The 25989-nt window shown below is 44.2% G+C and overlaps 1 long non-coding RNA gene across 1 annotated transcript; it reads right to left on the bottom strand.

Annotated features, from left to right (window-relative positions):
- Positions 1–1171: 1171 nt before the first annotated feature.
- Positions 1172–25397, bottom strand: LOC125024418. Its single transcript, XR_007114750.1, has 2 exons — positions 25041–25397; positions 1172–2257 (listed from the first exon to the last, which is right to left on the bottom strand). It is a non-coding gene; the product is annotated as an uncharacterized LOC125024418 (long non-coding RNA).
- Positions 25398–25989: the final 592 nt, after the last annotated feature.

The following is a 25989-nucleotide window of genomic DNA, read 5'->3' as shown; positions in this document are numbered from 1 at the left end:
TCCTGCACGATAAGCTGACACAGTGGTGGGAAACTCAGTCATCCTTTAACAGTCTGGGAGAGTCGCGTCTGTTGTTACTGGTTGCTGGGTGGGCATCCCCACTTCATTCATTACCTGAAGTCCTGCAGCAAGTCTGCGTGGGCCGTGAGGCACGACAGCACATTCCTGTACTTCAGAACGAGGGAGTGGGAGTTGACTGAAGTTTACTTTAATGAGCTTTTGTGTTTGTCTAACCTCCTCTCTGTTCTTGCGAATCCCACCTCGGCTTCACATGAAAGCGAGCGAAAAACGGAGAGTCGGGCGGCTCGACCTGGCGCGGTTTACGGGAAGGTCTGACCGCAAAGGTGAAGTTATAAAGAGGGATCGCCGCCGCGCGGATATCCACTCCGGCGAGCGTGACTAACTGCGCAGATAAACAAAAGCCTCTGCCCAGCTGACGGGAGAAAATGAACGGGATCAATCCGCACTTACAAGAAATGGAGTTAGATGATGAGATTGAAACCAGCCAGTAGTAATTTGTGTAATAACCGTCGCACAGCTCAATGAATGTTGACTGCTCACTTTCATTTTAAAACGCGTTACTATGAGAAAGGTCTGGGCGAACCGCTGCGCGTCTAGAATTACATAACCGGGACGTCTTGTGGATTCAAGAGGCGAGACAGTCACCTGTGACCGATGATCAGCACGTTGGTCTGTGGTACACCAAGCCAGACACTTCCTCTGCCACGTGAAGCCATCCAGACGGCAGAAAAAACTACAAGACGTTACTCCTTCACAGGGTCATCTGGATACTGTTATCGATTACGTCTTTAACCTCTTCTTTAGTTGTTTTTTAAAACTGATTAACCGTTCTTAACTTTCCCAGCTTTTAATGCGTCCACAGGTCCAAGAACTCGTGGAGAATCAAATGAATTTAACTGCCTCTAAATCATCAAAACAATAAAAAAAAATCTGGGAAACTCTGCAGGGCGACACTTAGATGATGAAGAAACACCTGAGCGCCGCAGCCAGGATTTGGTAATAAGTGCAGATACGGTGTCCAGGGTGTGCGAATGACCCCAGGGGAGCGCGTGTACAGATTAAAACGCTTTCACTCTGTGCAGCTGTTAGCGGAAGGTAAGCGATGCAGAACACCCAGGATTAACTTCACCAAAAAAAGAAAAACACACGCTCCGTAAACATGCTGCCAGGGCGACACATTTATTTTCAAATCATTCAACACTGAAGGGTCATTAAAGGCCTAAAAACGCATGAGAACATGAAGCAAGAAAAAACAACACACATTTCCCTCCCATTTGCCTGAATGGTGGTTTGGAGACATGGTAACTTTGAGATGTATTCAAGCCTAAAATACTTACTTACAGTGTATTTCTCAAGAGCACGGAAAGAGTTTAATGGATTTAAACGTGCACTCGCTTCCCAGCTCGTTAGGTACGCTGGTGAAAATCGATGCATTCAACAGTCCCGCACTACATCTTAGATTCATGAAGGTTATGAAATTCAGAATTTATTAACAAAACAAAACAAAACTAGAGAGCAACGTTGATTCGAGCGTGTTTTCATTCCAGAGGCCGTGGTTCGAAAGGATTTTTGAGTTGTATTGTGTCGTACGGACACGTCTCAATCCAAAACGCTGACTGACCAGATACTACATCCTCCAGGGCCAGTGCATTTATCACCTTTTCAGCATCAAGCTGAACATCAGAACAACCGCAAAAGGGAGATTTAGCGCAGAGGCGTTACGTACGAATGCGCGATGTGACAAATGAGTGTCCTTCAGATCCGTTCGCATCGCATGAGAGCGCGCAGACGGGCTGCTTTTTTACTCTTTAGGATCACAGCTTCTAATTTACAGTAAGTGACCCCTTCCTAAGGTGACTGAAAAGCTGCTAGTGATAAGCGCCGCCCCTTTAAGCAGGCCCGCATGACAGTTGTAACACTAGGTACTTCCCAACCACAATGTAGAGCACCACAGGGGCCCAGTCAGGGTGTATCTGTGTCCTCTAACGACACAAAGGGGGAAGTAGATACTATTAAAAAACCATGCTGCGCGTACGTGTGACTACGGCAATGTGTGTGTGTGCGCTGAAGATGCACTGAAACTGAATCCAGCACCGACTGCTTCCACCTTTGCATCCTTTTGCACTCGGTATCTTTAGTCGCCCGGCGCCTTGCGTGAGGGTCTGCACAATCCACCTCCACCTCCACCACCACCACCTCCACCAGCAGTAGCAGCAGTAGCAGCAGCGGCAGCAGCCTGCAAAAGAGAGAGGAGTGAAAGTCCTGATATGACTGCTTGCGAACAAACTTTCATTTCACCAAGCAAAAACGCTCGGCTTTGCAAATGAGCCGCCTCTTTCGCTATGAGTTAGGAGTGAAGAGTTGTACACTTGCTGTGAAATTCAAATGACGGCGAGAGGAGGCTTACATAAACGCTTGGGTTTCAAGTGCACAGAGTTCAGGACATCTGTCTAACAGCGAGGGCTGCAATTATTTTATTTATTTATTTATTTATTTTTTAGAAACTTCTTGAACTTTCTTTTTGAAAGTGTCTCAGGTTCTTTATGAATTAAGCGTAGCTCAGTGCACCTTCACCTCCAAGACTCGACATCTGCGACTTTCAAGAAGAGTGCAGCTATAGCCGTACAGTTTCTAATATGAGGTTAAATAAATACACACATGAATCCATATGTTAATTTTAGCAGGGTGTAAAAACCACGTGGCGGTTCAGCGCGCTGCCTGCCTCTGAAGCCATCAGCAACGTTTCAAAGAAGAGGCTCGGACGTCATTCTGGATAGCCCTGCTTTAAGAGAGGGGTTTCTCTGAAGCTGCTGAAATACTCCTCCACTTCCTGGCCCTGCACCTAATGCTGTGTGTGTGTGTGTGTGTGCGTTTTCACTTGTTGTGGAAAGTCAGTCGGGAATGCACAACACGTCATGCGAGGAAGGTGTTGGGTCGCATCACGTTTGAGTAGGTTGGTAAAAGGAGAAAAAAAAAAGAGAAACACAACAACACTCGGGGACATCACCTTGTTTGTTTTCGCCGGAAAGTTCTGTGTTGATGAAGAGGATTACTCAGAGGGCGTATGAGCAAGACTCTTCTTCTGCTGAGGTGTCTCAGACTGAAATATGTCTCACAGATCGCAATGGTCTGAGCGTTGGCTTTGACAGAGCCTGGAGCGCTGTTACGGTTGATGGTTGTCGCATGTAAACATCGTCAATTGATTGTTGTGGACTAAGCCCCGCCCCTAATCCGTGCGCCGACAAATGGACGCACAAGAAAAAAGGAAAGAATTCAAGAAAATGCACGTGAAAACCAGAATTATTCTTTTTTAAATAAAGGTCCAGAAAACGTTTTGTAAATTGAACGTTTCGTTTTAAAATTACAAAGTCAGACGAACTCTCTGAGCTCATTTTGAAGGAAAAATTTCATATTTTGCTCATCCCGGTTCTGTCCAGTCCTTGCATGCGCACCGCAGAAGGCCGTTTATATCATATTATGTAAAAGATACGACACGAAGCGTGCGCGAGGCGGTTAAATAACCGAGGATCTGCCGCTTCATGCAGACAGGTTTCAATCATTGTCCCATTATGGGACCACAGAGGCCGACCTCTCGGGGCAGCCAAGTGTCTGTGACAGCACGGACGCCTCGTGTCAGTGGAAATGTATTTGCAGGGGGCTGACAGAGTACTAAAAAGAATGTGGGCGAGGTTGTAACCAACACGACCCATCTGGCTCCTTGCCACGCTTCCTCCTCATGTGATCTCACCCTATTTGTAGAGGTTCGGTATCCGAGTGTCTGAGTCACATGCACCTTTACACTATGAAGCAGATGCCAAGCACGTTCCTATCTGAGCTGCACTTTCATGTACGCATCACGGCTATTTATACATGATAAGTGGCGACCTAACTAACCGCCGCTTAAACAATGAGGCGTGCAGGAGAGCTGGGATGACATTTCCCGCTGTGGCTTCAGTGCACTGGGGGAAATCCCGTTTCATCTGTTGCTGATTAAACCAGGTCAGTGGCTTGATGACAACGGCGCTGGAAGGGATCGTCTACAATAGGTCACACAGGGAACCGGCTGGCTGCCGTCTACCAAAACCACTACCGGCAGTATTCCTCATAGTTAGACAATCCACATTAGCAGCCAACACCTACCGCAAATCCAACTCTGTTACATAAAAAGATTGGTCAGAGAAACTAAGGAGACATAAAGGTAGATCTAGATAATCCTTCAAAGGAACGATACCAAACAAGAGCTGCATATGGTTCACTTCTTCTATATTCTTCCCACAGTCTATAAATTCTTAAAAGTAGCAACAATAAAGATGCTTGTATAGAGTTTACATCCTTTCATGAACTAAACGGCCAAATTAACCCAAAGCTCAATGTCCTTTTAGAAGCAGCATTGGGACTTTTAGCCAGTGTTTTCAGGCAATCCTTAGATGTTTTGCAGGGGTTATGGTAAACTGCAATTTTCCAGATGAGTTTCAACTCCATCCGCCAAAGGTTTTGAGGCATCTTAAAAGCGTGGTCTTGATACCAGTTCCATATCAGACCCAGTTCACAGAAGGAGGACAGAATCCACGTGAATTCAGGTTTCGCATTTGGCTTCGCTCACCAATAAAATTGGGAAAATAACACATTTACAGAAGTTTCTTTGGCTTAACGTGGAACTCTCAAAAGAAATTCAGCAAAAACTCCCCCCCGTGCCGTCGTAAAGCCGCGTCACTTTTGTTATGGGTCATGGAGCATCCGCAGGATGTGAGATCTGCTGCTTCTAACTAGCCGAATGAAACGTCAGCCTCTTAGTTGCGAGTTACTAAATTCAACCAGCTCCAGCTGCTTCGCGTCTCCGCTGTAACGCGAACCGGCGGGAATGCGCAGCAGTGCCGACACCAGCGTGATCTGCGACCTATCTTTCATCGACAACAACCTCATTAACCGAAAACCTCTCGAGCTGAGCTGAGAAACACGAGGGCGACTGTCGGCGGGAGCCGTCCGGGAGGGGGGTTAAAGGTCTGACCCGGCCCGCTCCGAGCGTGGAGGACCACCCCGAGATCGCCGACCACCACTGTGAGAGCCGCCAGCACGACAGAAAACATTAGCGGTAGAGCCAGGTAACTCAAGCTGGGAATGGGTCTACTTGTTCACAAAATGTACTGTATGTGATGTTCAAAGTCTGAAATGCAGCAGGGGATCCTCGTCACTTTGCACGTGCGATGCCGGGTTCAGGGCCAGGCCTTCGTCAAGAGCTCCAGCCTCATTAGCAATCTGTATTTCAGAGATTTACCATCTGACACGCTGACCGACAGCTGCTCCAGAGGAAAGCCAGCAGGAAAACTGAGCTTCTCAGTAAAGAGCCACTCTCTAAAACCCCCCATTTACAGAGAAGAGATTTCTCCTCATACTGAGACGTTGTTCTCCACTGGAAGTGGGCTGCATGATTCTTTCACTGCCAAAGCAGGAATAAATTGGCTCAGACTTCTCAGCTAGTCTTTGTAATGAGTCAGCGTCGCTAATGTTTCCCTTCACACAGCTGCTAGCCACATAAAAAAGTCAATTTTCTTTTGCCAGGGACCACACGTACGAGGAACTGGGGACATTTCAGTGGTCTCTTCCTGCCTCTCTTTGACTCATATGAATAGAGACAAATGAGACCACAAGGGGTGATGAATGCACATTTTTATTTCTTCCAAAAAATCGCTTTAATCAGACGGAAACCAACAGCTGATGGAGGCGTCGAGTCGAGGGCAGCTATCGGTTTCAAGGTGCAGCGGGAGAGATCCCCCTTCTTTTTAACGCCGGGAGCCAGTGAAGTCACCACAGCTGCCGCCGCTCTGCCACAGAGGCCGAGTGAAAGGTCGTCCCTCCAGCTGAGGGCCGTAAATTCAAGACGTAAAACGGGAAAGACGTACGCTCCACACAACAGGTGCAGGCCCAGAATGAATGGTCACCCGTTTTCTTTTTCTCCCTCTCCCTGAAGGAGCAAGGACAAAGACGGGAGAGACGGGAGCATTCAGGCCCGAGAACTTACGACGCTCGAGCGGCCTTCATTAAAACAACGACAGTCCTTCATTAAACCGCCGCATATTCAGTAGGCAGAAACTTGGCTCGTCCACGCTCGTTCTGGGCCGATAAATATTTTATCAGTGAAAGAGTATAAACAATAAGACGCCAGCGTCTGACATGTACACACACAGCGAGCGCAAGGTGTGAAATGAAACCGAGGACTTTTAACTGAAAGAAACGCCTTCTTGTCCGTTCGCTGCACTTTTTAACTTCCCCTGACACTTGAGCTGCAAAGTGACGTGGCGACCACGGTTGTAGATTTCCAGCGAAGACTACGAGACATGAATAATGGATGGATGCTTATACTGTTGTTTGGGATTCTCCTAAACATGAATCTGCTTACTGATCCGCATCTAATTTCCTCGCCGGCTGACAGCTCAACCATTACTCAAAATCAGCATGCGCGCTCCGAGATATTAGTTCATTCTGTCCTCTGGAAAACGCTTCAAAGCGGTAAAGATTTGTGGGGATAAACAGGGCGTGCTCTTCTTAGGGGTGACACTCCAGACTAGATTTATCTTGTGAGAATCAAACGCTGACAGAACCTGGCTGTGAATAGCTCTTACAATTTCACTGCATAAACTTCTTAGCCCACTTCTGCACAATTACCTGCTCCGCTGCTGTTTGTATGTGCGTGCTCAGGAAGCTCCAGGTAGCCTGAGCACAAGATTTCTAGGCAGGGTATGATTCTGTCTGCTTCACTAAGTGGCCACCACTTGATCTTTCATGGGTTGAACTACTCTATTGTAGCTATTGCCCAGCAGGAGTTTGCCTTCATATCATATAGGACACTGGAAATGTCCCCAACAAGCATCGTTGAGTCATTTATTTTAGTTTACTGGACGTTTAAACCGATACAATACTCAGATATGAGAAACTGGACCTCTACTTGATTCCAGAATAACCAGTTCATTGACAAATGTTCTTTACATCAATACATCATTTAACCCACACACTATATACGACCAGTGGTCCAAAAGCCTTCAATCTCCCAATGAAAATAACTGTTCTTCCTAATTTGTCCACCGGTTTAGTCAGAGAAATGGACAGAACCCAACACTGAGACCAAGGACTGAACCACAGACAGCAATGAGCCCACATTGCACTTATTTTTCTTAAGAAATTTCATTTTCAAATGTAAATATTCTTCTTTAAATGAGTTCTACTCTAAAATGAGTTTGACACCCCTGATTTAACCCTATAGTCATGTTTTCTGCAACAGTATCGACACACAAACCAAAGCGCTGGAGTGTTATGGATGGGGCAAAACATATATATTTTAACAACCTAAATCAAGGCCCACGTAAAAGAAACTACTTGTCTGAATGTTTGTTGTTTTATTTAGAAAGTTATCATTGCTTAACCTTGCTCTTAGACAGTCTTTTCCAGGAGGCATATTGAGCCGTTACATCGATCGAAGCCCTCTTCAAAGTCACCAGGCCCCATCTACTAAGACAGTAATTTACCTCGCAGAACCTGGGAGCTGTTGTTGTTGTTGGTCTGCGGCGGCCATGACCGGTGTTTTTGCTCGAGTTACTATTTAACATTGCTGTGTTAAGGCTCCAGTGTTAATTAATGCATTAAATCACTGAAGCCTTACAGTGGCTTAGCGGCAAAGTAGAATTTAACGTCAGCGGAGTCTGGTGGTTTGAAGCGAGTGATATAAGCAGCCTGAAAGTCAGAGCGACTTATGCTCCGCGAAGATCAAATCGTTTGGGATTTATGCAGCGACGGAGGAGGAGTGACAGTAACTTGGTCGTCCAAGTCATCTGAGTGCGTGGAGCTGAATTTGTCTACAACAAATTGGTTGTAGGACTTTCCAGTTGCATCCAGTGGTATCCACAAAGCTTCCCACAGTGACTCAAATTCTGAAAATGATTGAATCTGGGTGAGCTGGGCTTCAACATAACCTGGCGATCACCATCTACTGTAAGTAAAACACTGACTGCAGCTAAGCACCTGCCCGTGTAATATTTTACTCCAGCCGGCCACTTCTTCCTCTTGAGTTTCCACTTGAAACAGCAATTATGAGCGCACAGCAGCACCCTAATGATGGGCTGTATTTCTGAATTTAAGAGGCCCTAAACGCATCACAACCAGAAATGAGCACAAACAATACATGACGTGGGGTTAAACGTGGTTAAAAGCACAATTTCATGGTTTACTGATTTATGGGGAAACCTCACGGGTACAAGATTAAATCTAATTTTTTATTTTTTATTTTTTTTAAGTTTTTATTTTTAAGTTTTAACTGATGACACAGCTGCGCCACATAAAAGCCAGCGAGGTGCTTGGAGGTTGCAGTGGGTCATAAACTAACTTAATAAACCATTGTCCGTAGCGTTTCACAGACTTCCTCTGAAAATGAGAACATTTGTGTGAAATCGTTCTTTGACATATGATTCCTATGGAGAGGCGTCATGCCAGCCCACGGCGATATAGGACGGACTGTTCTCGATGACATTCATGGAATTTAATCCTGTTTATTCCCGTTTCATCCTCACGTCCAGTGATTAAGAAACATCCCGAACAAATCCAATAAAGGAACAACCGGCCTTCACATTAGCATTCTGATGCGACAGCGTTGATTTCCTGCCCGTAAGAATGACACCATTATTGTGCGAGGATGGACATTTAATTTGGGTCTTTCCACTTCTTCGTGGCTCCTGGGTTTAATTTGAGAAATGAGTTTCACATAGCAGACGTTTTCTGTCTCGCTTTTTAAAGTTCATCCTTTTCACTGAAAGTTTTGACATTTTCCACAATGTCAGTTCATCTGCTTGACCTAATCTTGACCCGTCTGATGCTGTAGATAATGACGACGTCAGTTTTCTTTTTCTTTTTTTTTTTTATGAATGTCACAAGGAAATACGTGTGTTTTTTTGTGCCTAGAGGACAGCAGCTGAAGGTCTGTAGGAAGAAATGGTAATAAACTCTAGTCCAGGCATGAACTACATACCAGCGTGACACATTTCAAATTACCATCCAGGAGACTGAAGTGCGTATTAGTCACATATCAATAAATATACTATAATAGATGGTGATTTTTTTCTGTTAAACATCAAGGGAAAGCATGTAAAAGTCCAAAATATGTTGTTCTTACATAATCTGAGCTGTGATCTTTAAATTTATAAAGCAGGAAAAATGAGAAAGTCAGATTACATAACATTAACTGTTCCTGTGACGCAGCTCCAATCCTTTTAAAGGGTCAAGACCTTCCCGACCGAGCCGTCTGGACGCAAAAAAAAGCAACAAACTCGTGCCGAAGACGACCTTTAGAGACCCTTGTACATGCCCCGTCACCCTGCAGCCAGACCCTCGTAACCCTTTCCGCTATGCATCCCCGCATGCTTGTCATCGTAAGTAATGGACCAATAACTAACTCCACAAGACAGTGTAGTTTCAATCCATTAATCAACAGCTCGAGGGACATGAGAAACAGGAAGCATTGCGTCTCCTACATTAAGGGCTGGTTCGTGATTAATGGCCGTCCTCTTGACAATGAAATTGCGGGTTTAGCTGGGAAGTTTTGTTCAGTTTCATTCTTTTATCTGGGCTGTAGAAGTCACCGGCCACGTCTCCCCATTCATTTCTTAAGCCGCCTTTGAACTCTCTCAAACACGGATGGCTAAATATTTACACATCAGCCCTTGCTTGTTTAATGTTAACGGCACACTCGCACCGCAGAGTAAATGAATGAAAAAGCTTTAGACAAAACACCTCCAGCGGCTGATGAGTACCAGGCCACTTTACAGTGCCGGTCCCACAGGTTCAACCTCCTTTTCAGGGCATTGGAGACAGGGACCCGGGGGTCTGCTCGGGGGCTCAGCTGAGAAGCACAGTGCTGCTGACACTGCTGTCTCTGTGAAAAGAGGCAATCTGTGCATTTAGAGTTGGCTGAGCCCCAAAGAGATTAAACCGAGGTGGGCTTGAACACCATGTGAGGGCATTACAGACAAAGACGACAGGCCATCTGATCAGCTGAAAGCGCACCATTCATCATCACACAAGAATGAGGTGTACAAAGTGAAGTTTTACCATATTTTTTTCTTAAAAACCGAGTCCCCCAAATGTTGGAAATTGTAGCTTGACAATACCCAAGCACGGGACGCTTGTCAAGCAGAAGAGGATTCCACTATTAATACTAAACGAAAGGAGTTGCTAGGTTGGGGCCTCTTTCAAGTTTAACTAGCTTATCATCTACAGAGGTAAACAAAGCAAGCGTCACTTTGAAACCCACAAGAACAGATCTCAATTGTATAGCGGGGAAGTGGCTAAACCACTTTGCTACAAGTTCACATGATGCACACTGACGCAAAATCTAATTTTGCCAACACACAATCATTTGAAAAGGATCCAAGAATTACACTAATGCACATGATCTATGGGCACAAGTTCAACTATGCAACGTTCATTCAAAATATGAGGCACCGAGCCTAAAAAAGGACAGTGATGTTTCTGAACGCACCATAATCTGATAATGCAAACTTTTGCCTCAGATCTGTCGACACAAACATTTTGCTTGGGATCTTATGGATCATAATCCGATAAGGGTGCTAACTTTTTTACCTAAAAAATGTTAGATTAGCTTTAGACTTTTAGCCCGATGTCATAAATGTAGCCAGTACGTTCTTACCGAAGGCCCCTTTAGGTAAAAACAATGGCATAAACAACATACTTAATAGGCACGTAGCTATAACACTAGCTGATAAATGCATTACATATGAATCTTATTTGATATGAAGTGTGCAAGCTGTTGTTGATTGTCTCACTCCATGAATGTCATCCAAAGTTGTCTACGACTGGCAGCGACTGGTATGTGATAAAACTTCAAGTGTTTGATTTTAGATTTTTCGGTTTTGACAAGCCAAAAATAAAGCAAGACGGCATTTTCACAGTTGAAAGTGACAGTGTTCGCCTCATGTTTCCTTCGGTTTCGCCTCCAGCTAACGACGTGACGTCACAGTAACGAAGGCCATGAAAGGGTCTGTACTTTGGTGGTAAAACTGCGACTAAGTAATTAAGCCTGACTAATGTTCAAAACTAGGCCTAGCAACAGTAACTATGGGGGGCGGGGCTTGGTGAAGAGTCAGCTAATCCTGTCAAAAGGTAAACCAATTGAGTGTACAAATGGTACTGCAGAAGTGTGAAAATCTCGCGCATTTAAAGCCTTTACGATGCTTCCTCTGTAATAAAGCAAGAAAAACTGCTCCTGTGACATTTTTTTAGCCTAATCACTTGGCGGCATAAAGTCTCACTGAGCCTAAGGTCACATTTACGAATAAAGGGAAGCAAGACTGAGAGGAAGAGGGCAGTGGAAAACAGCCAAGAGAAAGAGAAGTGAGGGTGGGATTGACTCCTCTCTCTTATTCTTAATCCTTAATCAGTTTACATTTGGAGATCCTGCTAATTCTCCATAAATGAGGCATCTGCTTGACTCACCACTAAGTCCCAAAAGTGCCTGGGTCAGACGGAGAGGGGTAAGAGTTCAGTCTCGGAGGGGGAAAACAATTGGAAGGAGGAAGCTATTAATAAATGTGACCAAAGAACAAATGTCAGCTGTTGGGGTTTCATTAAATCTGTCACAAATGCTTTGGACACAGCTCATCGATGTAAAGACCAGCGATAACACTTCAAAGAGCCACAGAACATAGTGGACTGCATTATACCCCACACTAGAAATGTTTCATGTAACTTCGGTGAAACCAAACAATATCACGCTCGAGGACGGCAAACTAATCTGTGGTGAATCAGCAGCAACTGAAAAAGCCCCATCCTGCTTCTTCTCGATAGTGAAAAGAACAACTGCCATCAGCACGGAGAGGAAACAATGTCCAATGTCACCACAGAGGAGACGGGAGGATAAGACATGTTCAACTCTCAAAATCCGAGGAGGGCTCAAACAAAGGATTTGATTTGAACATTTCAGAACAATTGACGGGGAGTTTCCGAAACTGTCTTCTTGATCCAAGATGTAGAATTTCACCACAATCTCAGACGAGCGAAGACAATCTGCTGTGCGAATGAAAGGCTCACGAGACGCGTGGGGGCGGGGGGAGCACAGACGCTCCTGGGACGAGGCATTTTTCAGTCTGGTGCTGCATTTGTCTCATTTGGCAAAACCTGGTGATTAGATTCACAAGTACAAGTGCATAATTTTGTTTGGGCAAAAGAAAATCTGGCTGACAGGGCCGATAACTGGTAGATTTGGACGGCCGATAGCAGCAAGTGTTACTTTTACTGTGGTGGTTGGACTCGAGTTCAACTTATTGATTAATTAACCCTCAGAGGATGAACATGTTTGAATCTGCAAGACAAATATCTGGGTTGGATCGATTTCCTTTGCCTTATACTCAAAGTTTTCCCAGATTTGCCAGTCAGAGTGTGTTCAGACTCTAAACTATGGCTTTGAACTTTGGGTCAAAACCAGAATAAATGGTGAAGCAGGCATTGTGGTTGCAGGGCTCAGCCTTAGATAATGGGGGGAGCACCTCTGGTGTCTAGGGAAGATGTTTCTTTGATGCCTCTTTGTTGGGGGTTTTACCCAAAGAGGGATTACACGTCATGTATCTGGCCAGGCAAAACCTGCAGGATCACTCATGAGGAACCAGACTGTGCTACTAAGAAGAGGGAGGTCCTGTTTATGCCCTGCCTAGTCTGTTGTGACCCAGTTTTGGATTAGCAGATTAAAATTGATGGATTGATATTTTGTGGAGCATCAATTTACCAAGGAAGTGACGAGCAGATGAATTGCCAGTTTGGATTAAGAGATTCTCTTAAATAAATTCATATCTTCCTGTGGTGGAAAGGGCTGTAACCCCAATAATCAGGAAACTGGTTTAATGGTCAGTTAGTTATTGTTATTTTATTTTTTAAAAAAGGTTCTTTTCACATGTGATTATATGATATTTATTTGAGTTTTCAACATTAAGATAAAGGGTTTTTCCTGTGGTAGCAACAACTAATAAATTCCACTTTCCCATTGATTCCAATTATCAAATCAATACCAGTGCAATGTTTTTATCATCTTATTTGGATGCTTGCGTCACCGCAGGGGAGTTCGTTGAAATAATTTCCGAGGTCAAGGATCTCTGTGGCACGAACAATAGAGTCGGCGCACCATCGCTAAAACACCGAATTTCATTACAACCTTGATGAGGAGGCTGCGGATCAATCAAATCCTCTTATAATAAGGTCAACATCGGTGCTCTGGCGCAGCAGTTAAACTAGATTCATATGTGGCTCAGTTCCCAGAGCCCAAGATGACGTCTTCCAAGGGCTTGATTAGTTAAAACCCAAAGACGTTCAATTCAGAGTGAAAACAAAAGAGAAGCTCTTACACTATAAGCGTTCAGTGTTTTGCTTTAATTTTTTTCTAAAACCACTAATTGGTGAATAAAATAGTTTCTTTTGACACAGTGAGTGAGACACAACCCCCACGTGTGTTATAGGCAGATGTATATTTCTGCTGTATCGTTCATTCTAAAGAAGACCTGCAGCACCAGTATAATTTTAGCACAACAGTGTAAATAACTGACATTTGAGTGCCTATTCGACAACACAACAGCTGATCTGTCATCGTGCCAGTACACGGAGCTCCAGCAGAGGAAGGATAAACAGGGGCCGAGGGAAACCTGCTACTGTCCAAACCCCGAGGATCCCAGAGTAATGAGCCGCCGCTTTTAGAGCACGTCTGGGAACTTTGTGAAGGTGGACGGGTCGCGGAGGTTACCTGTAGGTCAGGTGGAGGATGAGCATAAGGCAGGAGAGGTGTGAGCGAGCCAGGGGCCCCGGGGGGCCCATCTGTTGTGGGCAAATAAACGGGGGGGGGGGGCTTCGGTGAATGGGAAAACGGCGCAGCTCTTCCCCCTGCGAGGCTCGGCAGACAGATCCATTAATCAGGACCAGGATGAGCCTGCTGGGCTCCGAGCGACAAGTCAGCGGCGGCACAAACTCTCCTCCTGCTCCACACACTGTATCTCCATTAGCGGCTGGAGGTGTCAGCTGGCTGCCACTCCCGCTCCTTTCGTTGCCACTTTCAATGTTTTCACAACTGTCCTCCAAGAATAACTGAAAAAAAAACCCGACACAGGAGGAGTGGGATAATTTACAGCCCGCCGTTAATCCCACCAAAAAAATAAACAGTTGTTTTAGGAGCTGCTTTGGCACTGAGCGACCAAATGACTGATTCAGCTTTCTGAGTCAGGAATCATTCGGCAGGGATGTAAAGTTACTCAATGTGTGTGAACAATAAAAGAAGGAGCAACAGTTTACACAGGTAATTCAGATTCAAGAAACTCTATTTGTCCCCAGGGGCCAATTTAAGGCAAGTACAAGACGCTTTTAAGGAACAAATAAATAATAGAACAACACAAATGACTGTGTCGTAAATGTTTAACTGTCCAAACTGTCCATGGAAGATGTAAACATGATGATTGTTTGAATATTGCTGTAAAGCAGCAAAAACATGGCGCTAGTAATCCACAGAGTATCATTAAGGTTAAGGCACAGAGGATAAAGAAGAGCACAGGAGGACAAGAGAAACAGAGATGTGGCAACAGGAGGTGACAGACAACAGATTCTTCACCGAAGAGGGGTGGGAGGGTATAACCGACCTCAACTTTGAGGAAACTTGTATGTTTATTAACTTAAGTACAGGGTTACACAAACATTTACAACAAAGAAACACTCGTCCACCACTTCGGTTCCTATTAGGGATGTCCCGATCGGTACGGGGAGGTTCTTATCGAGGCCCGAGCCAGACGTTTTAAAATGATCGGATCGGGGCTTCAACCCGAGTCGTTTGTTTTCAGATCTGCCATAAACCACAACCCCGTCCCCGTAACATCAGAAATCTGTTTCATGGCAGTTGGCAAGTAAATGAAGTCGGTTGTGCAGTGTGGATGGATGTTTGAGGAAGTGGTAGCAGGACATCATTCAGCTGTACCGACTTCATTCACCGTGTACGTAAATAAAATAAAATAAAATCGCAAAACGGAATCCGTGGGGCACACGGACCACGCCAACGAAACAACACCGACGACAAACGGCGAAGAAAAGAGTTAAAGAGACCAACACATTTTTGTTGGAGTTTCTGGATCCGAGGTACGAGCTGCCATCTCAACACTGCATGGTGCACGCATGATCTAGAAGAATACAACTAAGACAAGAAAAACCCTTAATGACTCTATAGAGGAGTAAATATTGTTTATTTAAGATGGGATCGACCGATACACCAGATTAAGAGACCGGTGTCAGAGCTTGGTGCTTAAAAAGACTCGGGACATCCCTGGCAGCTTCCCCGTCGAACTGATCTCAACTTTGAGACGGTTCACTGGCACATGATGTAAACAGAGAGTTCCCCAAAAATTTACAACAAGGGAACACCATCCACCCAACTTCGGCTCTTACGAAATTCACCATGATGCTCGGTTGCGACACAGAAGGGCTTCGGTTTGTTGCCACAGCGTAGTCAGGGGACGCACGGGTGAAATGCACAAGAAAGCACGCGTTACCGTTCAAATACTCTGTCAACGCTGCAGTGTTCGGCCTCCCAGTGATTTTTCCATCTGGCCTGCATCGTTTCTATTTCATCATTACATGATCACCATTTTGTAACGCGGAGCTATTTGCAGTCTGGACCATGGCCTTAGCCCTGGTTGGCAAACACGCCTCCTGCATCTCTAGCAGCAAGATAAGACATTTCCCCCTCAGCCCAGTTTCAGAAAGAGTGTGTGGGTGGGGGTGGGGTGGTCGGCGGGGAAGGGGTGAGACGGGTGAGCGGGTTCAGGCAGAGATAGTGGAAAGATGGTGGAGCACTTTAATAGTATGATTCAGCAGAGGTATCAGTTCCCACAGATGGCAGGCTGGCTCCTATTGACTTACATAGGAGGGGAGTAAAGAGGCAATCAAAACCACCCCAGGGACGGACAGTCAGCACATCAAAAAGGAGCCGGATCAGAGTGCCAGAGGCTGCCCGGCGGGCCCAGGGGGGAGAGAACCGGCACTGTAAAGTGTGAAGTGAATGTACTCGAAAATACCGCAAAATCAAATCAACCTACAAATGGAATTTGAAGATGACTCATGTTACCAACACATATAAGTGTAACCTCCGTATCGACCTCTTAGATGCAATTTGTTTTTTTTTAAATACTTTATATGTTGGGCCAGTAAGGGTCCCCAAAAGGTTTACATCTCGCCGAGGCCAGTGAGCAAAGGTGGGTGGAGTGGGAGACCTCCAGGTTAAGAGAATAAGCTGCTTAGCCGCCACCGTCTCTAGGTGCAGAGCGACTTGCGTATCTCGGGGAAGATCAGAAGTCTCAGCTGAGCATCCACGGGGGGGCACGTCACGGTTGGGCTGAATGGCTTTTTTTCATAACTGCTCGAATATAGCTGATAAAAAATTGTGCTGTTGAGGGCAGAACCAGAAAAGATGCGCTAGTGAACCCTCAGCAATAGGACACTTAGCACATAAATGCAATTTAGCTTTGTTCTTGAGTAACGCAAAGCAGTGGATCCGAGACACTGCCTCTTCCCAAAGCCCTGCTGGTATTTCAGAACCCAAGTCTATGGCCCAAGCTTTCCTAATAAAAATCAGAGACTGAAGTAGTAAACAAAGCCACAAATTTGGATACTGGAGCCCGGAGAAAGCAGGAGGATCTCAAGGAAAGGATGAGTGGTGGAGGTAGAATCCTCCTCGACATTATGTCTGATTTGAAAGGTAGCAAAAAAAGTGAGAGTTTGAGAGACTGAATTTGTTGCTTAGCTGGGAACTGCTTCAGGAGTTCTTCTTAGTGACGTTCCGCTGAGTTAATTGGGCTACTGGGGCGGAGTCAGCAAAGAAAAGAGCAGGAAGTGAGGGCATTTCTCCTCAGCTTCAACACTTCCACACTTTTCTTAGATCCAGTTTAAAATATCTATTTCCTGCAACTGGACGACGCGTCACTCTCACAGACGCCCACCTTTTTCTCCACTCTAGACTGACAGCTGGAGATCCTGAGTGACAGCCCCGAGGCCGTCTGAACGAGGTCGTATTTAGACCAGGCGTCAGTCCCACAGACACTTAGTGCCTCCGGCCGTTTGTTTTGGGTGGTCGCTTTCACACTCGCCCACCGGCCGCTTTAAATAACAGAACAACAGAAGAAAACAAATGAAAGGCCCCTAAAGATGAAATGACCCGACGCCGATGTCACCTCTTCGCCAACGCCTCCTATGTGGGCCGACGTCGATGCAGGAGGAGCGAAACTGCATTAACCTTCTGCGGGGACTTGTAATCAGTCTAATGAACGCTGCCAGACAGGCAGCAGTTGACCTCCAACCCCTGATGAGCCAGTGATGGAGGGAGACTGCACTGACAAGACACCATTAATATTTCATTAGTGTTGCTTTAATTGCTGCACTGTGAACTCCGCTGGCAACATGTGATCCTGTGTTGTACTGATGCCTCCCTGCCTAATAAATACAGATGAACAGAAACGCTTAGAGCGAGCGCTGTGATGTCCAAGGATCTCAACCCTTCGACCGGCACTGTAACCACACGGTTGATCTTTTTTGTAATAGTAGTAGTGGACAATAAAATGCTTAATTTTTCATTTTGTAGATGCACAAATTTGTGTGAACACATTAAATATACAAATATCTAAGCTGTGGCCTTTATGCTTCCTGAACTATGGCGCTTTTGAACGGATGAAAATATACATCATACAGCTTCTGTGTTCATAGTGTGTGAATCTGTGCAATCATGTGAACAGTTTAATAATGCTATGTCAAAAACTCTGTTCGCAGTGCACAATATTAATATAGATTAAAAATAAATGATATTTAATGGTGATTAATCGTATTTTCTAGTGTGGCAGTCAAGGGGTTAAGGTTGTATGAGACATATTATTTTTAAGTCAGAAAGCAAAACAACTTCCCTTAGCTCTGGAATAGATAATATTTCCATCCTGCTAGCACTAGCTTCCCTGGTTAGATTCCATTCACTGCGATGACCATCCGTATTGGTAAAAATGCATCAGATGCGCGGCCTTAACCTACTTACACCTCCCCAGACATGCCCCCAACAGACCCCGACACTGACTGTGACTGGTCTGAAATGCATGTACAGTACTACTCTGGGGTCTCCCCTCCTTTCTGCATTGATTTACAGGAGCATAAACTAAGCTTCAGTCGTCATTTTATGGCTCTGGCTCAGGAAGCTGCTCTTAATCCCATGTACAAAGCTCTGCTTTGCAGTGAACTCCTAAACCAAACCTATTTGAATTTCTAAAAAAAAAAAAAAATCACATGTGGGCAGCTGTTACCAAGTCTGTGATGAATACAACCACTCCCTTTTACACCAGGTGACAAATATCATGCAAGCCTTTCGGGTGTTGTGTTTTTTTCCGTTTTTTTTTTTGCTCGTCTCAGGAGCAAGTGGGAAAGAACCGTTCGAAAACTGTGGTTTGAATAGAAAGCCACCAACGTTACCAAAAATATGTGAAAAAGGGCTTATGCGGCAATACTGGTAACACATTTGAGATTACTCATGGCCCTGGCATTCACTTCACCGCATGTGGGCTTCACCTGTCACCGCCGTGGGCAAAACAAAAGGTGAGAACCCGTCTCTCGCTCCTCCTCTGCCCTGTCAGCTCGACAATGGAATTTAGCAAGCGGCTTATTAAACGTGTGGGCATGCTTCCTTTCAAACGCGAGTCCTTCCACAAGTGACAGGACACATAAACACAGTATGTAGGTCAGTCAAACAGTTTGTCTGTTCTCTCCCTCCACGCCTGAGGTAAGCTGACAGCGAAAATCAAACACATTGTTTGCCGTGCGTGACTCATCTCATCCCGGAGAACCTGGGAAGTGGAACATGGTTCGCGTCCTCCTGCTTGACGTCGCCCCGCGTGCTACTGTTAGTTACCGTGTCTACCAAACACCGCAACGCTTTGTGGCGAGGTATCTACTCGTCGGTGCGCCGCCGCAACGCTGCTGTCCGGCTGCAGCGGGATCATTTTTCCTGTGACAGAAGGTTACCAGACCTCCTGGGTGTGTTTACAGCTGCACGTCATTGAGTGGCATAAACTGTGTCGAGCTACTTGTAGCGAGTGGAGACAGACAGCGAGAGAGAGAGAGAGAGAGAGAGAGAGAGAGAGAGAGGTGTGTTATGGGGTGAAATTCGTGAAATCCAGTCAGTGCATTATGCGCACAAAATTTCCATCTGATACAAAGCTGCAGCCGTAAAAATCTAACATTGTGGCTTTGTGCGACAGCGCTTCAGTGGAGCTCTGGAACGAGCAGGAACATAGCGTGCGTGGAAAAAAAAAAAGAAATTATTCTTCTAACTCTGACCTTAAAAGAAAGCCGGGCGGAGTTGGAGGGCACTGAAATTATTTTACCATTTCAAACCTTTTCCTTAAAATAAATATCAGTGGGATGCAGCTGAAAGCGGCAGCTGGAACAGGTGTAGGCAGAGCTGAGAAAATTGAAAGAGATTTGCACACAATGTGGGGTAATTATCGTGCGGCAACTAATTCACAGTGAAGGAAGGTGGATTTGGTGATAATAAAAAGGTAGCGGGACTCTCTGCTACTCCAGTACCAACGGAGCTGGAAAATAAAATGATTTAATACTTTAGTAGAAACGGGACGCAGAGTTGGTTGAAACAAGCAGGTAGTACTTTGGGAAACAAGGCTTTTATATTATGTGCTAAATTATTTACAAGTTTCAAAACTAAAGGATTCTGCTCAAGCACTTGGAAAAGGTCAGGTGAACTGAATTTCATTCACTGTTGATAAAGCAATTCATCAGTGTCACTTAACTCAGATTACAGGTATTTTACGGGTGCAGGTTCAAATCCAAAGACAGGGTTATCAATATAAACAAGTTAAGATATACAAATTGATTGTTTTGTATCAGTATTAGACTGTATAATTTTACTCATCCTGCTTCCTCACAATGATTTTCTTGATAAAATTGCACACACTACCAGTCAGATTCCTACTGAAGGCATCAAAACTATGAATGAACACATATGGAATTAGCAATTAGCAACAAAAAAGCGTGAAATAACTCAAAACGTGCTTTATATTTTAGATTCTTCACCCTCTTGGCATATTCTCTCAATGAGCTTCATGAGGTCGTCACCCGAAATGGTTTTCCAACAGTCTTGAAGGAGTTCCCAGAAATGCTGAACAATTGTTGGCACCTTTGGCTTCAATCTGCGGTCCATCTCATCCCAAACCATCTTGATTGGGTTTAGGTCAGGTGACTGTGGAGGCCACTCTCCAACTAAGCCCAGACCGGATGGGATGGGATGGCATGTCGCTGCAGGATGCTGTAGTAGCCATGCTGGTTCAGCGTCACCAGCAAAGATCATAAAGGTCTGATTCACCCAGTCTCCTCTGAACAGTTGGTGTAAAGATGTATATGCAACTAGAATTTTGTGCGGCATTTATCTGGGCTCTAATCTGAGGTGATGAACTCTGATGAACTCTGATGAACTTATCCTCAGCAGCTGAGTTCCACCTTTCCTGGGGCAGTCCTCATGTGAACCAGTTTCGTTGTAGCACTTGACGGTTTTTGTGACTGCACTTTGGGAAACTTGCAAAGTTTTTCCAATTTTCCAGACTGACTAACCTTCAGCCCTTAGAGTAATGATGGACTGTCCTTTCTCTTTATTTAGCTGATGGGTTTGTGTCATAGCATGAATTCTAACCCTTGTCAAATAGGCCTGTCAGCTGTGACCCAACCTGACTTCTGCCCAACACAACTGATGAGCCCAACCCCATTAAGAAGGAAAGAAAGGAAAATAAATTCCACAAATGAACCCTGACAAGGCACACCTGTAAAGAGAAAACCTATTTTAGGTGACTACATCATTACATCACTGAGAGTGGGCCAAGGGTTTGCTACATAACTCCATATATCTTCATATATTTTGTGGCTTCAGTATCTACAAGGACGAAAATAGTAAAAATAAAGGAAAAACATGAATGAGACATGAAACATGAATGAGAAGTTGTGACTGGTAGTGTATTTTATAAGTATAACCAATGTCATCTCTCACCAGAGGAACCAATACTACACATTACATAATGGCTACAAATAGATATGAGTGCCACAAGCATCCGCAGACTGCATAAACCAGCTTACTTATTTATATCTGAGAGATGAACAGTTCACGCAGATACTGACCTCAAATCTGACAATAAGTTAATAAAAAAAGATAGGCACAGGACCAACCATTCACAGCATGAACCCAATGACAGACCTGGTTTCTATGAAATGATAAGGGATGATTACAAGGCGGACGGGTTGCTGTGTTTTCAACCACCTGCATTTTCAAAGACTGAACTAATAAAATAATTTTAAAAAAGTGGATGGGAAGTCACATTATCTGCATTTTCTTTTTGGGAATTTTTTAAAATGTGGTTAAAATGTATTCTACATTTGGACTGAAACCTGACTAATGACACAACAGATGTTGAAGTAACATGAATAAATAGCAATGTCTTGTGGGAATCTGAACATTTCTTAGTAATCAAGGCTAATCAACTTACTGTCTAACAGTTCGTTAACTGGCTAAATAGTTAGCCAAGCCTGCTAGGTTCTAATATATGAGATGAAACCAGTTAGCCTACCTACCTCGCTTGCTAGCTTCTCATTTTTAGAGAGAGGATCCCCATTAGCCAACCTTGTTTGCTAAAGACAGCCTGTTCATTTATCTTGCTAGTGTCAACTTTATGAGATGAAACTAGTTAGCCGAGTGTGCAGCTTCTGATATATGAAATAAAACCAAATAGTCTACCATGCTAGCAGTTATCCTACTATGCTACCTTCGACTTAACAAAAAGAATAATTCGTCTACCATGCTAGCTTCCTTCTTAGCTTCCTGTTTATTAATGAGAGGAAACCAATTGGCTTTCTGGTGTCTACCAAGAGCTTGCTGGTTTAAACTTTATGAAAGGGAACAAGTTTGCAAAGCTTGCTAGCCTCTAATTTTTAGTCAGAGGAAACGAGATAGCCTAGCCTGCAGGTTTGAACTGTACGAAAGGAAAGTACGTAGCCTAGCTTGCTAGCTTCAACGTTGTGAGAGCAATTCAAGTAGCCTACTTTGGTACTGTCAACTTTCTGATAGGAGTGAAATTAGCCTACATTCACATAGTTTCACTTTTTTTTTCATGAGAGAAAACGAATTAGCCGAAGGCTGCTAGCTTCAACTGAAACAAGTCAGGCTACTTTGGTACCTTCATGTACCAAAAAAGACATGAATTTATGAGGCATAACAAGTCAATGAAGCTTATTGGCTTCCACTTAAAAAAAAAACAAACAAACAAAACTTAATAGTGCATTAGGCCTTTTCAAATGCTGAATATTAAAAATTATAGAGAATAACAGCCCATAGTCCTGCTGCCTTGGTAGTCGCCACTCAAAGACTTGAAGTTATACTCCCTTTCCACAATAAAGTCCAAAAACCCTTCTTGCCTGTTTTGATAAACGTGCACAATAACTGAGATCATGTTGAAATTTCATTGTGGCGGAGCGGCGTCCAAAAGCCCACGTGCCAGATTTCTTAGAAACATATTCCTAAACAGTCTCACAGTGGTTAAAGGTCTCACATTGTGCAGGCGAAGTAGAAGCTGGCAGTCAAACACAGGCCGTCACTGCCAATAAAAACACACTGACAGCACAGAATGTAAATGAGGCAACGTACTCCCAAAGAGGAAAGTGATGTCATTTGATAATAATGAAGCCGTAAAACGAGAGAAAAGTTGAAACTGGCAGGCGGGTAAAGTTTTCAGGAATATCAGCTGCTTTAATCTATTCCAGCTTCCAAGTCCCAAAAACATAGATTACATAACAGCAGCCCTCCATGTATTCGTGGGCCTCTGAGTATGTGTGCTGTCCTTGTGGCTAGGCGGTGGAGTCTGGCTCGCTGCAAGTTTGCCTGGAAATCACAAAAAAAAATCTCTAGTTTGCAGTCTAACATACACAAGAGTTACTGGAAAACGGACCCAGTGGGGAGTACAAGCTCTCAGTGTATCAGACAAGCGCTGAGCTGCCGTAATAAAAGCAATACTGCAGATAAAAAGTTCTTTTCATACTCAAAGAACAGGAAATATCTTCACTGTGACTCTGTTGGCATGATAGTGACACTAATGAGCACGTGGACGCCAGTTTTCCATCCATATTTGTATCTACAAATTGAGTCCAAACTGATTCTAGCGCTGAACTAACAAACCAATTGTTAGTTTAAGTCATTTTACTAGAAATGCCGCTCTGACCACCTTTAACCTGCAAATCAAACTTTCTGGATAGAGTTATCATCCACCAGTTTGCGGAGAGGCGCACGGTCATGTTATACTGAAAATATGACATTAATTAAGATATCAAGAGAGAAGTCGATGATGCTGTGGAGCTTCTAAAATGAATGAACAATGCAAAACAACTGAAATATCATGAACCCCATTTCAAAAAAGCCTGTCTAGATGCTGGCGGATGGTGACGCCGCCCAGAAAGCACAACTCGCAGGTGAAAAGATGTCAGAGTTTAGGGGTCAGGGTTAAATAAAACTGGGTCGAACCTCAGTGCGTATGTTGCTGACTACAAGCTGAAATATAGCCACAGATATGCGGTTTAAAATGGCAGTTATTTGTAACCACGATAGGAAAAAACTCTCACCTGCCACTTTCTATGTTTACGTGGTAATCAGAGTAAATAGGCTGATCGGAATAAAATTGCCTGAGACCATAAAAAGCCCATCGATTAGGAAAGACTGGGATAACTAGAGGGAATGTTCAATCAGACCGAAAGGAGTTGTGCAAGCCGCCAATAATCTGTTCGATAGACACTAAACTATTATCCACCATGTAAACAGTTGATTAGATTGTTTCGCTTTGCTTGGATTAAATACAGACTTTCCTTGTGTAGTTGCCCTGCATGGCGTAACCTTCAAGTGACGTAAAGAGTCTGGAGGAGGGACAGGAGCATGGAGGTAGCACAACAACCTGTTGGTCAAAAGAATGTTTGAAAAGCCAGAACTGATGAAAATGTGGCTCCATCTTCTACTTCTGAATGAATTCAGGGTTTTCAATGAGGTTGTGGGGGGAAAACTAATCAGAATTACTGCCCTGAAGCACAACTAGTTTTATTGCATACATTATTTTGGACAACACTTATACAGTGTGGGTGGATGTTTTCATAGCCACTCGAACCCAGTCACATCGCACTTTCCCTGCTCACAATCAACCACCCTGCCCACACAATGAATCCACACTAATGTGGTCCTCCCTCCTCTCAGTGCGTCTGCCCCTCATGTCTCAGACACGCTGCTCCAGCGTCTCACCGTAAACGTCTCTTATAATAAACATATGGTTCAGAAATACCTCCGTTTGCTGCTCATAAACCATCTCCACGCTGCACAGCCTATATATTCAAAACCAGCACGCATCGCTGGATTCCTGTTGTTATCTTTTATTATGATCCTAACAGCTATCAAACTGACAGCAGAGATAAAGCCAGGCTTGAAATCTGCGCCACGGGGAATACATGATCACAAGTGCACAATGACAATAATGGTTAGCGCACAACGTAAAATAAATCATCTGATCGGAGTTATCGGTCTGAGACAACAATAGACTATGAGAACACGTGCTCCAGACATTTCTAGCTGTGAACTCTGCAGCTTTAACCAGGAGTTGGACAGACAATAGAGGAGCCAGACGAAAATAACACTTGTCCTGAGAACAATAGTTGCGCACAGGTTGTATCGGATGTGCTGCAAATTAAATCTCTGCTTGTTTATTAGCCATCCTCCAAATCACTGCGGCTGCTTTACATCAAGTTCTTTATTAGCCAGACGTGAAGATAATAAAGAGATTTACTTTTTTTGCGAACACCAGCCCAAACTGAGCATCTAAGTAGAGACTCTTTTTTTTTTCTTCTTTTTTAAATGTTGACTGCTTCTCACAAGGAGCTCTTACCGGACTGTCCGGCTCGATCCCGTCGCCGCTTTTTTTGTGTTTATATTCCGTTTTTCTGACCATCAGTCGCGCGTCTCTCGCACACAGACCTCGACCTCACTTCCATGTGCTCGCGACCGGGACCACGCGCTCAGGGGAGCGATCGGGATACGACGCGTGACGTCACGTCGAGACTGGAAAGCCGGTCGAAAAAATCGATATGAAATAGGAGCGAGGTATGTTCACGGTTATATGTCACAGTGTTGAGAGAGTCTGGGCATTAAACTGCATGTGGAACTCAACCTTAGGTTCCTCTTATTTATTTTTCACCCACCCATTAGTTTCTTTGATATTCCAGAGAAATTTTAATAGGTTTATTTACAATGTGTGGAAAATAATCAATAGGAGACCAGTTGGTGTCATTGCATCCTTGACCGAGCTAGTTTGCTTTTATTCAATTTTAATAAGGGACGTGGAGTATTTGAATTTCTGAGCATGTACCTTTAAGCATACAAGGACTCTTACTTCAGCTTCTTGCTAAAAAAATTTTTAAAAATGCAGGAAGAGAAATCAACGCCTAATTTGTGGTTTTAATGTCCCGTTTCTGACACATTTTAAACGTAACAGCTAAATGTGCCTTTTTTGTCCACGAAAAGTCTAGAAAGTGCCTATTTATGACCGTAAGTAATCTTCATGCAATCTTTCTCCCTATAAAACGTACCACATTGGAAGTTCATATCCTTCCATGTGTTCATTTACTTACCTTTTCTTCTTTATGAACTCATCACCTGTCAAAATTTTCACTTTCTAGGGAACATAATCAACCCTTAACTTTACCTTCCCCTTGCTGGAGCTCCTTAAAACGACTTTTTGTCCCAGTCAGTCACTTTACCCAAATAATGCTCCCACTGCATCTTGTGAATATATGTCGTGATCAACTATGGCGAAATGTTTGAGAAGCATCTTTGAG

This window comes from Mugil cephalus, chromosome 18 (genome assembly GCF_022458985.1).
Source record: "Mugil cephalus isolate CIBA_MC_2020 chromosome 18, CIBA_Mcephalus_1.1, whole genome shotgun sequence".
In the NCBI taxonomy this organism is placed as follows: domain Eukaryota; kingdom Metazoa; phylum Chordata; class Actinopteri; order Mugiliformes; family Mugilidae; genus Mugil; species Mugil cephalus.
The sequence above is the reverse complement of the archived record's forward strand: the minus strand, read 5'-3'. Positions and strand labels throughout refer to the sequence as shown.